Source organism: Pinus tabuliformis, chromosome 7 (assembly GCF_031772625.1).
Source record: "Pinus tabuliformis cultivar Carrire ecotype Pingquan chromosome 7, CPIR1, whole genome shotgun sequence".
NCBI lineage: Eukaryota > Viridiplantae > Streptophyta > Pinopsida > Pinales > Pinaceae > Pinus > Pinus tabuliformis.
The window spans coordinates 794,313,485-794,328,830 of NC_142293.1; the positions used below are offsets into that span (position 1 = coordinate 794,313,485).

Genomic DNA, 15,346 nt, shown 5'->3' on the forward strand with positions numbered 1-15,346 from the left:
ACGAATCTTAGTAGAGCATGTGATGTAACTTATAAAGCATATCAGATTACCAACTAGTGATGATAAGCAAACCACGCATAAACCAAATCGTAGTGATACAGAAGCAAGTGTCCTCCGGGGTCGGGCCCTTAGCCTCAAGGGTACACTGCTTTAAGCTAATCCAGACGTGAAGATGAGATAATCACCAGGTTTATATTAATGCATAAAACAGAAAATACAATGAGCCAAGTTCAACGAGACTCGATGATCAAAGTTAAGTCTTAACAAAAAGTTACATAAAAAGCTTCTCCCCAGACTAACAGTGTCGTCCCTTTATATAAGGATAACGGCGGAGATGTCTAAGTGATAAGATAAATAAAGCAGCGATCCCTCAAGATCGAAGATCCTGAGGGATTCGCAAAACTATTAATCCCTAATCACTTCTTTCTCTTCCGCCGAGCTGGTGCCTTTTCCTCCTTTTCCGGACCGGTTTGCTTCAGCTTGCTTTGCCTCGTCTGCACTTGGTCCTTCATCAAAGGGACAACAGTTACCCTGTTCTTATCTTCTTCTTTGGAACAACAGCTCCTCATTTCTACCCTTTCCTGCACAGGAGAATGACAATTATCAGCGGATAAGTCTTTGCATACTAATTCCACGTATTCTACCACAATTCTCTATTGTTTTCCTTATTCATGATGTAAAATATTCATAAGTCCTACTGAAAAGCCACTAAAATGATCATTAAAAACATACCTTTTTAGTACTCCACACACCCCCCTGCTTACCCTATTTCATGCCCTCATGAAAACGTTGTAGTTGACATGCAAAGCAGTGAGAGAGTAGGCTGGAGAAGGAATCTCATGTGGAGGCTTACAGCCATGGTGAGTGACTAGGTAGTCAAAGAACTGGCCTGTTTGTCCCTCAGGCATCTCATATAGGGCTTGATATCCGGGTGCAGGATGCTAGATAATTGGACTGCGAAATCTATATCCTAACCAGGATGGGCTTGCCCTCAAAATGCTTTCACCATAGAGGTTCAAACGATTGGCGGCTAACTAAAAATTCTCATACTTAAATGGCTCCCTGAGCTGGATGTTTGGATTAGAGGTTCGGTACCAGAATTTGTGTTATAGCTCTGATACCACTTGTTTTAGATCTAACCCGGAAATATATGATAACAGCAATAAACCCAAGAATAATAAGATTGCAATAGATAGAAATGATTGTTATAGCTCCGATACCACTTGTTATAGCTCTGATACCACTTGTTGTGGCTCTGATACCACTTGTTATAGATCTGATCCAAAAATATATGAGAATAGAAATAAACCCAAGAAATAACAAGATAGAAATAGATATAAATGCTTCTTTATTATCAAACCCTTAAGGTAGGGCAACACCATACAGTCACTCCTTAAGGAAGGAGAACACTCCACAAGCCATATTCCTGTTCATACAATAATCCTTCACTCTCTCCCATGTGGAGTCTCTAGCCTCTATATAGGCCTCATACATACAATACCATGGGTCATTACCATGGTTCCCTTATACCATCAACTAATACCATGGGCCCATTACATTATTATTAACTACTTGTGGTCCCTTACATGACATGGGTTAACCACCTTATTTATTACTATGGCCCATCCCATTATTACATTATTACCTTGGGTACCTCCCTTGGTACCCCATATTATCCCCCATAGGTATATAACACAAAGCATATTATGTACGAGTGCAAATGTGTAAGCCTAAAATTTGAAAAAGTTATTTTCTAGAAAAAAATGAGATGCTTGGAAGTTTCTAAACATATTTCATGACTGTGATTGACAACTCCAATATAATCCAGGCATAGGGGGATTACATTTCCCAAAAGGAAATTAGTTGCGTCATTTCCTTGATCCATAATATCTAGCTGGAAAAATACATTAAAATTGCATCACTTTCACAACTCCATACAAAAGCATTACAATACTATAATATATTTAGCTAATTTTTGTAACAATTTTACCTTTGTAAACACACCTATAGTTTGGTGCTCTGCCATGAAGATTTATGTTAAAAATTTACAATATCCCAATTTACTAAAAATATAATAATGGATATTTTTTCCAAGAAACATCTAAAACATCCATCAAAGCATGGATGTCAAAATGGAAAAAACTGTATTTAGATCCCATTTTCCATCTCAAACACCCTACAAATGTACTTACCATTAGGATCAACAATTATTTCCATATGAAGGGCATCAAAATTTGACAAATTTTAATTTGCAAGTTAAATTGTTAGAATTATGCATGTTTCATGCTTGATGTATGACAAAAGCATTGCTCTAATTTGGGATTCAATATCAGAAGGTTGATCACCCAATGGAATCTTTGTTATATAAGGAAAGTCCATAAGAGTTCTATTAAGAACATTTCGAGAAGGGTGTGTCATGCAACTCCACGAATCTGAATGACGTGTCATGCAAATCCACGAATCTTATGGAAATCTAGTTATAAAAAGGAAGCATCTATTTTTCCCAAGATTTAATTTGTTGTGATATTATTTTAACCCCTGGATGACCATACTTGGCTTCATGTAACTTAATCATAAGTGAAATGGTATTCAGGTCAATCCTATGCATGCATTCAACCAGATCCTTTGTACAGAGTTTGATTTCATTCATTCCCTCTGGTTCTAGTCCACCACCTTTTATTGTTTCCACATACATTTCAACTTCATCTGAATTAATATTTCTATCAACTACTACCCATGCTCTTCCCCATAATTCCCCTATTTTTGGTATGTAAACAAACACAGGTTTCTTGTATGTGCAAATATTTTCACAATGGTAGATCTAACTTAAATAATTCCTTCAAAAAGATATGTTTAACCAATATAGAACCCCCTCTGGTTCACAAATATAAATAGAGGAAGCTCTTTCTTATTAAAATCTAGCAGGGTTTGTGTTGTTTTACATGCTAAATCTAGAAACTGGACCTGGCTTACTTGAGGTACTACTCTCTTAATAGAATCAAGTTGACCAAGGTCTGTAGGAATCACCCACATCACTATTTGGGTCTCAACAACAATAACACCCACAAGGATGCCCCCAAGATTTGCTTGCCTAGTAACCATTGTTTTTGCCCACCCTTCTAATGTCTTTGTGAAGCACTCTTTGTCAAAGAGGCCACCAAGCCACCTACCATTATCTTCTACACCACAAATAGCTATACAAGGATCACATGAATTCTCTAGAGCATATTCAACTAGTCTATCTTGAGGATCTAGAGGCTTCACAATATGAAGAGGTCCTCCTATATATGGAGGATTATAGCTAAGCCACTTCAAGATGGCTAAGAAACCTTCTAAATCATCAAATACAGTTAGATCAACAACACCAATTGTTGCCATGATTTCTGGGTATCCTAATTGCAAGAGGCTATGCACTTCCCATACAAGAAGCTTATTTAGAGCTGAGTATCAAGTGAAAATTATAGGTTGTTGAAGGCTTTCAATGCAGTGCATTCCTAACCTCGCAAGGTATGCACCAACACCAATTGTTCTACCTGTTACACATGTCAATGTGAAAGTTTCCTAATATCCCCTTGAATAAGCACCTTCAATTACTCCACTACCTCATAAATTCTCCACACCAAGTCCATATTCCTTACCGATGATGTCATAGATAATCCATTTGATTTCACCAGATCCAATATTTATCTCATGTGCTATTACAGTCGTACCAATGAGCTTATAGCCTTCTGGAGTGAGCTAAAGATACTGAAACCCAGATTTCAGAGATAACACATCAAACAATCCAACTTTAAATCAAGCTTTGACTTCTGCTACCACTCCCATTCTTGCACCAGAGTTGACAGCCAAATATATCAAAGGTGATTTCTTTTGATAAGTAAGATCAATCACAAAATAAAAAAGGCATCTTCTCTTGTGCCAAAATAACCTACATTTACCATTTTAATTTGGACGAGCATCATGGGCATGCAAATCTAATTCTTCTAAAGCTCCTATAAAATATTTCACCTGGACCATGACCCAGACCAAGATTTTACGTGGACTAAGAAAGATACCAAAAGAACCTGCATTTTCCATGAGACAAGTTAAATCAAAAGTGCTTAACAACCTAGACCTTAGCAACAAAAGTGGCCATGAAGGCATCCAATGTCATTGGTTTTGTGTAACTTTTAGTCATGAGGATAAGTATATAAACTGTTTGTGGTGTATCCTATTAGATGGTGCTTTTGGAATGGACAAGTAGTTCACATTCTTATTTCTCATACCATGTCCAAATACCTTCAGTGACAAACCCACTTCTGCCTGATTTTTCCAAACTATTGTACCATTATTTCCATATAATAACTTTCTAATTACCAAAAACAAAGGTAATGACCAACATATTGTAAAATGTTTTAATGGGACTATTTTCAGAACAAGTGTTTCACCCATGAAAAGAAGATAATTGACTAGTGACAACCACATAACTGCCCCTAGTGAAATCCTTCTGACAAAGACCAAGAAGAGGCTTACTCTTCTTATAAATCTAAGCTAGATATAGCTAAGGCCTTGAGTAACATCAATTAGGAGCTCTTAGCTATAATGAAGTTTAATTTTTTTTCAATAATGGAGGAATGGGTAAGATATTGGAACTCTTGTTAGGTTTTTTCCAACATAGTTCTTCAAAGTTTAAAACAATAAGAGGGTCAAGGAAGTAGGCATGAGCCTTAGGAGAAACCTCAAAGAAGACAAAGGACAAAGAGACAATTTTTAGGATGAAAGTTATGTCCATTGCATTGAAACTATAAATTCTAGTAATGTTATCAATAAAACCATAGTTATTTAATTCAAAAAGAGGGTCAAGGCATTGTTGCCCATTATACTCAATTATACTTAGACATGAAACTTGGGAAAAGCCTCAAAGGCAAAGGAAAGAGAAAATTTTGAGGATAAAGTTTACTTCCAGTGCTTTGAACCTAACCTATCTAGAAATTATAAATGATAGTAGTGATAGTGAAGTTACCAAAAAAAATTATCAGCAAAACCAAATATACTAGACTAAATATTCTAAAGAAGATTTGTTGAACTAATTATTACCTCAAAATGTAAATTAAATATTTTCAAATTAAATGTATATATACTAAATGTATCTAATAGAAGAAATAATAAAATCTATGATATTTTGGGATTCAAAAGAGTTAATTTACAATTTGTTTACTTAGGATCTATAAATATGTTTGGTTGAGGGATCAAAAAGTGTTGTTAGACAAGCTTAAGTAAAAGATGGAGAGTTTTAACTTAGATCCATAGGTGGCTGACTCGAGTGAGGAATCGAATGATTAAATTTTGTCATGTAGTTTTCTCCCAATATTTTAATGTTTAGCACAACATTATCAGAACGGGACTGATTTTTGGAAAATCATCGAGGCCCACCAATTTTGGGGCCATATTTGTTTGATTGAACATTCCGAACCTAAAAACATAGGTTCTGTGTGGAATTGTACAGCTAATGATAGTGGGAACCATACAAACTCAAGTTTCTTGTATGTGCATAGATTCTCCACAATGATAGATCCAACTCGAAGAATTCCTTCAAAAATATCGCTTTGACCAATAGAGAACCCTCTCCAATTTTCCAAGATAAATAGAGGAAGCTATTCCTTATTAAAATTTAGCAGGGTTTGTGTTGTTTTACATGCTAAATCTAGAAACTAGACCTAACCTATTTGATATACTACTCTCTTAGCAGAATCGAGTTGACTAGGGTCTGTACGAATCACCTGCATCACTCTTTAGATCTCAACAACACTAACACCCACAGGGATTCCCCCAAGCTTCACTCACCCATTAACCACTATGTTTTCTCATGCTTCTAATGTCTCTATGAAGAACTCTTTGTCAAAGAGGCCACCAAGCCACCTACCATTATATTCTACACAACGAATAAATGAGCAAGGATCACATGAATTCTATGGAGCATATTCAACTAGACTATCTTGAGGATCTAGAGGCTTCACAATATGAAGAGGTTCTCCTATATATGGAGGAATATATCTAAGCCACTTCAATATGGCTAATACACCTTCTAAATCATCATATATAGTTAGATGAACAACACCATTTGTTGCCGTGATTTTTGGGACTCCCAATTGCATATGAGGCTATACAATTCCCATCCAAGAATCTTATTTAGATTTGAGTATCCAATAAAAATTATAGGTTGATGAAGGCACTGCATGTAATGCATTCCTAACCTCACAAGGTATGCACCAATACCAATTGTTTTTCCTGTTACATATGTCAATGTGAAAGTTTCCTAATATGCCCTTGAATAAGCACCTGCAATTTCTCCACTACCTGATAAATTATCCAAACCGAGTCCATCTTCCTTACCAATGATGTCATAGGTAATCCATTTGATTTCACCAAATTCTAGCTTTAGCTCATGTTCTATTACATTTGGACCAATGAGCTTATATTCTTCTGGAGTGAGATAAAGATATTGAAACCCATGGTTCAGAGACAACTCATCAAACCATCCAACTTTAAAGCAAGATTTGACTTCTACTTCCACTCCAATTCTTGCACCAGAGTTGGCAGCCAAATATATGAAAAGCAATTTCTTTTGACAAGCAAGATCAATGATAGAAGAAAAAAAGCATCTTCTCTTGTGCCAAAAGGACCTACATTTTCCATTTTAATCTGGATGGGCATCATGGGCATGAAACTCTAATTCTTATAAAACTCCTATCAAATATTTCACTCGGGCCATGACCCAGACCAGGATTTTACGTGGACCAAGAAAGGACCCAAAATAGCCTCCATTATCCATGAGACAAGTTAAAACAAAAGTGCTAACAACCTGGACCTTAGCAGCAAAAGTGGCTATGAAGGCATCCAATGTCATTGGTTTTGTGTAACTTTTAGTTATCAAGATAAGTATATAAACTGTTTGTGGTGTATCCTATTAGATGGTGCTTTTGGAATGGAAAAGTAGTTCACATTCTTATTTCTTAGACCATGTCCTAACACTGGCAATGACAAACCCACTTCTACCTTATTTTTGTAAAATATTGTGCCATTATTTGAATATAATAGCTTTCTAATTACCAAAAACAAAGGTAATGACCAATAGATTGTAAAATTTCTTAATGGAACTATTTTCAGAACAAGTGTTTCACCCATAAAAAGGAGATAATTGACAATTGGAAACCACGTAACTATGCCCAAGGAAATCCTTCTAAAAAAGACTAAGAATAGGCTTACTCTTCTTATAAAGCTAAGCTGGATATGGCTAAGGCCTTCGGTAACATCAATTAGGAACTCGTAGTTATAATGAAGCATATATTTTTTTCAATAATGGAGGAATGGGTAAGATATTACAACTCTTGTTAAGTTTTCTCCAACACATTTCTTCAAAGTTTAAAACAATAAGAGGGTCAAGGAAGTAGGCATGATCCTTAGGAACAACCTCAAAGAAGACAAAGGACAAAGAGACAATTTTGAGGAACAAAGTTACTTCAACTGCTTTGAACCTATAAATGCTAGCAATGTTATGAAGGAAACCATATTTATTTAATTCAAAAAAAGGATCAAGGCAGTGCTACCCATTATACTCAATTATACTGTTATGAAACCAGCTCAAGAAGAGATAGAAAAGATAGATCAACACCTTAGAATTCAGCCTCTTCGAGGGGGCAACCTCCTTTACATTACATAAATGAACAATTCTTGGATGATACAAATGAAAAGACCTCCTTTCTATATATAGGAGTCTAAGGGGTCATAACATAATCAGAGCCGACATAACAATAATAATGTAAGGGCACAATAATAATAATAGTGGGCTTCTATGGGGCACAATAGTAACAATATGGGCACTACATGGGTACATCAATATAATAAGTGTGTTATACTAATAGTAATAAGGGGTTACACTAGTAGTATAGGGGCCTAACATTCCCCTCTCCTTCAAAATGCGTTGTCCTCAACGCTTGAGTAGTTCTTGATGCTTCTGTATAAAATTCTTGTCCTCCCATGTGGAATCTTCAGCGGATAAGTTCTTCCACTTGATGAGATACTCTGAAATTGATCGATTTCGTAGCTGTCGGGTTCTTGTTTCTGTGACTGCTCCAGGTTCCAATATGATTTTTCCTTCCTCTTCAATTTCTGGCAATATTGTTTGAATTGGGATCTTTTGCAACTTTTGAATAAGTGGTCATACTTCTTCGTCCTTCTTCCATTCATCCCTTGATTCGTTTATCCAATCTGGTTGGATAATATAAATAGCACAAAACAATGCTTCCACATCCTCATCCTTGAAGAGTCTTCCCATTTGGTAAGGTCGCCATTTTTTAAGTGCATGTAGGATTGCCAACATTTCCTTCTCATAAATAGCTTGGTTGAGATGTAGCAGTAAAAATACCCAATCACCTACATCAAAACATTTTTCACTACGATGTTTATCTACCTGTTGTTTCGTTTGATTTTGAACCGAAGTGGCGTTATCCTTTAAAAGTTGGAGAACTTGTTGTTGATGATCGATGTGATCTTTCATTGCTTGAACCTTTTTCTTCTTGATATGTCCTTCTATCTCTAGAGTTTGAGGAGTGGTAATTTCTTCCAATCCTTTACAAGATATGGTCGAATTCATTTCTTGATGCTCGATGTGATCTTTCACTTCTTGAACATTTTTCTTCTTGATATGTCCTTCTATCTTGATAATTTGATGAGTGGTAATTTTGAACAATGAATTACAAGATATGGTTGGATTCATTTCTTCTTTCTCGATGTGATCTTTCACTTCTTGCACATTTTTCTTCTTGATATGTCCTTCTATCTTGAGAGTTTGAGGAGTGGTAATTCTTGCCAATGCTTTACAAGATATGGTCTGATTCATTTCTTCTTTCTTTGGGGTGGGGTCTTGGTGTATATCTTCTTCTTTTGATGTTTCTTGATCGTTTTCTTCCTCCTCTTCATATTCTATGTAAAATAATTTCTTCTCAGCACACTTATGACCTTTAGTGCATTTGCTATCACAATTGTAACAAAGCCCTTTTTCTCTTTTTTCTTCCAATTGTTGTGGTGTAACCCTTGTAGGTTGTGGAAGGCTAGGAGAAACAACACTTCCATCTTTATAGTTGTGAGGGGTACGCTTCCTAGTTTCCATAATTTTTCTTTCCACTATGTCACAAAGCCCTTTTTCTCTTTCCAATTGTTGTGGTGTTGCTCTAAAGAAGGTGTTGCTCTTTGTATCCTCATAATGTGCTATCATTTCCTCCGTGAAAATTGACCACGTAACAAGTTGTTTACGAGATCAAAGCCCTTCGTACCATAAAAATTGATCTGGTTCTAAATATGAAGATGCAATACATACCTTTTGTAATAGTTGTACACCATGTAGATCAAAATATTGCTCCATCTGAAGTATCCAATTTATCGGATCCTTGCCATCAAACTTCCTCATCTTGCTTTTTCTTGATTTTAGGATCTTGACCTTGAAACGACTGTAACTCTGTACTTTCATATCTTTAAGTTCTGAAATTGTGACCTATAGTAGCCCTCTGTGTCCTCTTTCTATTGCCACAAGTCTAACCCAAATTGGATTCTCCAAGAAAGAGTTATGTGAAATCTCCCACAGTGGCTTGCTTATAGACTAGTTCAGTAGAGTGAACTTGTACGACGTGCCACGAGTCACTGTTTTGACCTTTGGATCTGAAACATGCATACAAGAAACTATAGTCCGTCCTATTTCTGCACCTTCTTACGAAATTTCAATCCGATCCCCAGAGAGAAAGTTATGACGATTTTCCCCAGGTCACCTGTTTTGAATGTAATTCAGGAGTCTGGAAAAAGACCAACTTCCTGAGATCATATCTCCGCCAATATCGCGTGAAAAGCTCTGAAATTCAGACCCAAGGATCAGCACGATTTATTCTCAAATGTGTTTTTTCCGCGACTTCTGAAACATCACAAAAAAAAAGTTATAGTGAAAATTCCACGATGACCTATTTGGAGCAGCGAAACCCTAGAATCCAAAGCTCTGATACCAAATGTTATGAAACCAGCTCAAGAAAAGATAGAAAAGATAGATCAACGCCTTAGAATTCAGCGTCTTCGAGGGGGAAACCTCCTTTACATTACATAAATGAACAATTCTTAGATGATACAAATGAAAAGACCTCCTTTCTATATATAGGAGTCTAAGGGGTCATAACATAATCAGAGCCGACATAACAATAATAATGTAAGGGCACATTAACAATAATAGTGGGCTTCTATGGGGCACAATAGTAACAATATGGGCACTACATGGGTACATCAATATAATAAGTGGGTTATACTAATAAAAATAAGGGGTTACACTAGTAGTATAGGGGCCTAACATATACTTAGGAATGAAACTTGGTAAAAGCTTCAAAGAAGGAAAAGGAAAGAGACAATTTTGAGGATGAAGGCTACTTCCACTACTTTGAACCTTACCTATCTACAAATTATAAATGATAGTAGTGATAGTGATCTTACGAAAAAAACTAAATTATCAGCAAAACCAAATATACTGGACTAAATATTCTAAAGAAGATTTGTTGAACTACTTATTACCTCAAAACGCAAATTGAATAATTTCAAATCAAAGGTATATCAACTAAACAGATATAATAGAAAAAATAAGAAAATCTATGATAGTTTGGGATTCAAAAGAGTTAATTTACAATGTGTTTACTGAGGATCTATAAAGATGTTTGATTGAGGGATCAAAAAGTGTTGTTAGACAAGTTTAAGTAAAACCTGGAGATTTTGAACTTGGAGGTATAGGTGGCTGACTTGAGTGAGGACTCAAATGATCAAAGTTTGTTATGCAGTTTTGTCCCAAAAATTAATGTTTAGCACAACATTATGAGAACCATTCTCATTTTGGAAAAACCATCCAAGCCATATTGGTTTGATTGAACGTTCCAAACCTGAGAACGCAAGTTCTGTGTGGAACTATGCATCTAATATTAATGGGGACCATACAAACACATGTTGCTTGTATGTGTAGAGTTTCTCCACAATGGTAGATCCAACTTGAAGAACCCCTTCAAAAATATCCCTTTGACCAATAGAGAACCCTCTCCGGTTCGCCAAGATAAATAAAGGAATCTCTTCCTATTTAAAATCTAGTAGGGTTTGTGTTGTTTTACATGCTAAATCTAGAAGCTAGACCTCACCTACTTGACATACTACTCTCTCATCATAATCAAGTTGACCAAGGTCTGCGGGAATCACCCGCATCACTGTTTGGGTCTCAACAACAATAAAATCAACAGGGATGCCCCCAAGCTTCACCCACCAAGTAACCATTGTTTTTTCCCATGCTTCTAATGTCTTTGTGAAGCACTCTTTGTTAAAGAGTCCACCAAGCCACCTGGAATTATCTTCTACACCACAAATAGTTGAGCAAGGATCACATGAATTCTCTAGAGCATATTCAACTAGTCTATCTGGAGGATCTAGAGGCTTCACAATATGAAGAGGTCCTCCTATATATGGAGGAATATAGCTAAGCCACTTCAATATGGCTAAGACACCTTCTAAATCATCAGATATAGTTATATGAACAACACCATTTGTTGCCATGATTTTTGGGCCTCCTAATTTCATATGAGGCTATGCACTTCCCATCCAAGAAACTTATTTAGAGCTGAGTATCGAGTGAAAATTATAGGTTGATCAAGGCATTGAATGCAGCGCATTCCTAACCTTACAAGGTATGCACCAATACCTACTGTTATGCCTGTTACATATATCAATGTGAAAGTTTCCTAATAAGACCTTGAATAAAAACCTGTGATTGCTCCACTACCTCATAAATTCTCCACACCAAGTTCATATTCCTTATCAATGGTGTCATATATAATCCATTTGATTTAACCAGATTCTAGCTTTAGCTCATGTGCTATTACAATTAGACCAATGAGCTTATAGCCTTCTGGAGTGAGATAAAGATATTGAAACCCACAGTCCATAGAAAACTCATCAAACCATCCAAATTTGAACAAAGCTTTGACTTATGTTGTCATTTTAATTCTTTCACCAGAGTTGGCATCCAAATATATCAATGGTAATTTCTTTTTACAAGAAAGATCAGTCATAGAGGAAAAAAAGGCATCTTCTCTTGTGCCAACTTCTCTTGTGCCAAAATAACATGCATTTTCCATTTTAATTTGGATAGGAATCATGGGAATCATGGGCATGAAACTGTAATTCTTCTAAAACTCCTATCAAATATTTCACCTGAACCATGACCCAGACCAAGATTTTACACAGACCAAGAAAGGTATGAAAAGAACCTACATTTTCCATGAGAAAAGTTAAATCGAAAGTGCTTAACAACTTGAACCTTAGCAGCAAAAGTAGCCATCAAGGCATCCAATGCCATTGTTTTTTGTGTACTTTTAGTCATCAAGATAAGAACATAATATTTTTTTGGTTTATCCTATTAGATGGTGCTTTTGGAATGGAAAAGTAGTTCACAGTCTTATTTCTCATACCATGTCCAAACACCTTCAGCAGCAAACCCACTTCTTCCTATTTTTTGCAAACTATTGTACCATTATTTGAATATAATAGCTTTCTAAATACCAAAAACAAAGGCAACGACCAACATATTGTAAAATGTTTTAATGGGACTATTTTCAGAACAAGTGTTTCACCCATGAAAATCAGAGAGTTGACAAGTCACAACCATGTAACTTCCCCTAGGGAAATCCTTCTAACAAAGACCAAGAAGAGGCTTACTCTTCTTATAAATCTGAGATAGATATGGCTAAGGTGTTCGATAACATCAATTAGGAACTCCCAGCTATAATGAATTTTAAATTTTGTTCAATAATGGAGGAATGGGTAAGATATTGCAACTCTTGTTAAGTCTTTACCAACATATTTCTTCAAAGTTTAAAACAATAATATGGTCAAGGCAGTACGCATGAGCCTTAGGATCAACCTCAAAGAAAACAAAGGACAAAGAGAAAATTTTTAGGATGAAGGTTACGTCCACTACTTTGAACCTATAAATGCTAGTAACGTTATTAGGGAAACCACCTTTATTTAATTCAGAAAGAGGGCCAAGGGAGTGCTTCCCATTATACTCAATTATACTTAGGCATGAAACTTGGGAAAAGCCTCAAAGAATGATCTAAGATATTTTACTTACAGATGCATCATAATTACATATAATAGAGCTAATTAACCATGGAACTGAAAAGCACATAAACAATGTGGAAATAACTAGAAAAATATGAAACCATGACACAATGATTTGATTACAGAGTTTGTCCAATTTGGAGTACATCTCCAGGCCTTGCTCAATAGTGGGGGAGGCCTTCATTCATTAAGTGGCATACAAAGAGATAAAAGTACAAGCAACATTCTTTACAATCATTATACCTCCAAGCTGGCAGATGGACAAAGAATGAAAAGCCCAACATCTGAAACAGACAGAACCACTGAACTCCTGGCAAAAAATCATGCAAAAACGCCTATCGAAACACCTAATTTAGATAATCGAGCCTTGTGAAACTTCTCGGAAGCTCCCTACTTCTCAAGGCAAGGTCTTGACTTGCTGCCAGGGTTAGGATATGTTGTTTGCAATACTTCTGAAATATTCCACTAATCCCCTCTACCCTCTTCCAACACAAAATGGTCTTTTATACAAGCAGGGCGGCAAATTCCTCAATACCCGAGTAGTTCCCAACAAAAGACCAAGTTAAGCAGGCGGGATGGTCTTGAGAGCAAGGATCTCAGGCCTGAATGATGCATGCAACAGACATGTACAAATATGGTGAAAATCCTTTGGAATTTGTGTTTGACTCGCCAAATGATATTATCGGCATTCCCCTCTATCGCCACCAATTGATGGAAGACTCAACCCTGGCTTCAGGCTTTCTATGATACAGTGGACCCGTCAAGCTATAAAACATGATATATAACATATCGCATCAAGGAGATCCCATCGCAATCGCAATCGGCGAAAGACCCACACTCTATGATGATCATGGACTCGCCGGGATAATAGAATGCGGTTTAAAAAATATCGCATCTGGATCCTCCCCACAAATCGCAATCGGCAAAGTCCATCGATAACATGTATACCAACGTGGTACTTGTGCAATATGCAATTTCGATTATATCGCATCACAATCTGGCTTCCCTGGGGGTCTATTCTTGAGTACTTGTTCCTCCTCCGACCTGCGATATGTGTTATTGCAATCGCAACCGGGATCCTGCCGAGGCAGATTCTCTTTAATCCGCGACCTCTTTTTCTGCAATAAGTGAAATGCAGGACCAATGACGGCTTACCAATTGGCGCTTCCCCATTCCCTGAGGGTGTTTTCCACGTCACTCCTCCTGCCACTTGAACAAGTCAAACATCAACTTTGACTTGCTCTAACTTCTTCATATGAACTCGAATTTGAGTGCCATCCACACCATTGGAATAAGGATGACAAGCACTTCAATCCAATGCTAAGTTTATCTAGATTCTACCACTTTGGATTTTGATCCTTTTACCATGCCACTGGTACTTTTTGAAGATCCACCTGGATCAATACTCCCCACAAAGAGCTTTTGGACCACCAAAAGACTTTTCAGTCAATTGGAAAGTGAGGAAATTTATCCCTCACTTTCTCTTTCTCCATCCATATAGCTTTACTCGGATGCATTCCTTTGAAGCCAACACGAATGTACTCCACATATCCCCTTTTTGAAGTTCTAGTTTTCCTGTCGAGAATGATATCTTCAAGCAACTTATCTAGATACGTTGGTGCAAAATAATCCACTGTAGGAATCTATGCAACCTCTTTGATATCTATAATCAATGGAGGTTCATAAATCGTTAGGTTTTCAACATTTACTACTGACTACATTTTCATATAAGCAGGCAAGTCAACATGAAACGAATTGTCTCCAATCTTTGTCAATATGGTGAAGGGACCATATCAAATGGGTATCAGTTTCTTCCCTTCTCCCTTCATTCTTTCTTTGTTGATGTGGAGCCATACCTTGACCCCAACTTCTGATGGTAAACTTGGTGCTTATCATGTCGAGCTTTACACCAAGCCTAGCTTTTCTCCAACTGATCCTATACTACCTGATGAATCACCTATATCTACTACATAAAATTCCATGCTTTGTCCCTATCATCTCGTCCATTGCCATCCTCCTCTTTCCCAAAGACAATGTCCAAGGGATCTCTTGGTAGATAGCCAAAACATGTCTCAAATGGTGAGATTTGTGTAGATGAATGTGTTGCCTGATTGTATGCATGTTACACATAAGGAAGTTTCTCATCCTACAACTTCGGATGTTTTCCACAATAGCCTCGCAA

General features: G+C 36.7%; 3 pseudogenes; all 3 read right to left on the minus strand.

Moving 5' to 3' along the window:
* Positions 1–2,494: 2,494 nt before the first annotated feature.
* LOC149249958 (acetyl-CoA carboxylase 1 pseudogene) lies at positions 2,495–3,941 on the minus strand (annotated as a pseudogene).
* Positions 3,942–5,633: 1,692 nt separating this feature from the next.
* LOC149249959 (acetyl-CoA carboxylase 1 pseudogene) lies at positions 5,634–6,886 on the minus strand (annotated as a pseudogene).
* A 4,079-nt stretch (positions 6,887–10,965) lies between these two features.
* Positions 10,966–12,137, minus strand: LOC149249960 (acetyl-CoA carboxylase 1 pseudogene; annotated as a pseudogene).
* Between the last annotated feature and the right edge of the window lie 3,209 nt (positions 12,138–15,346).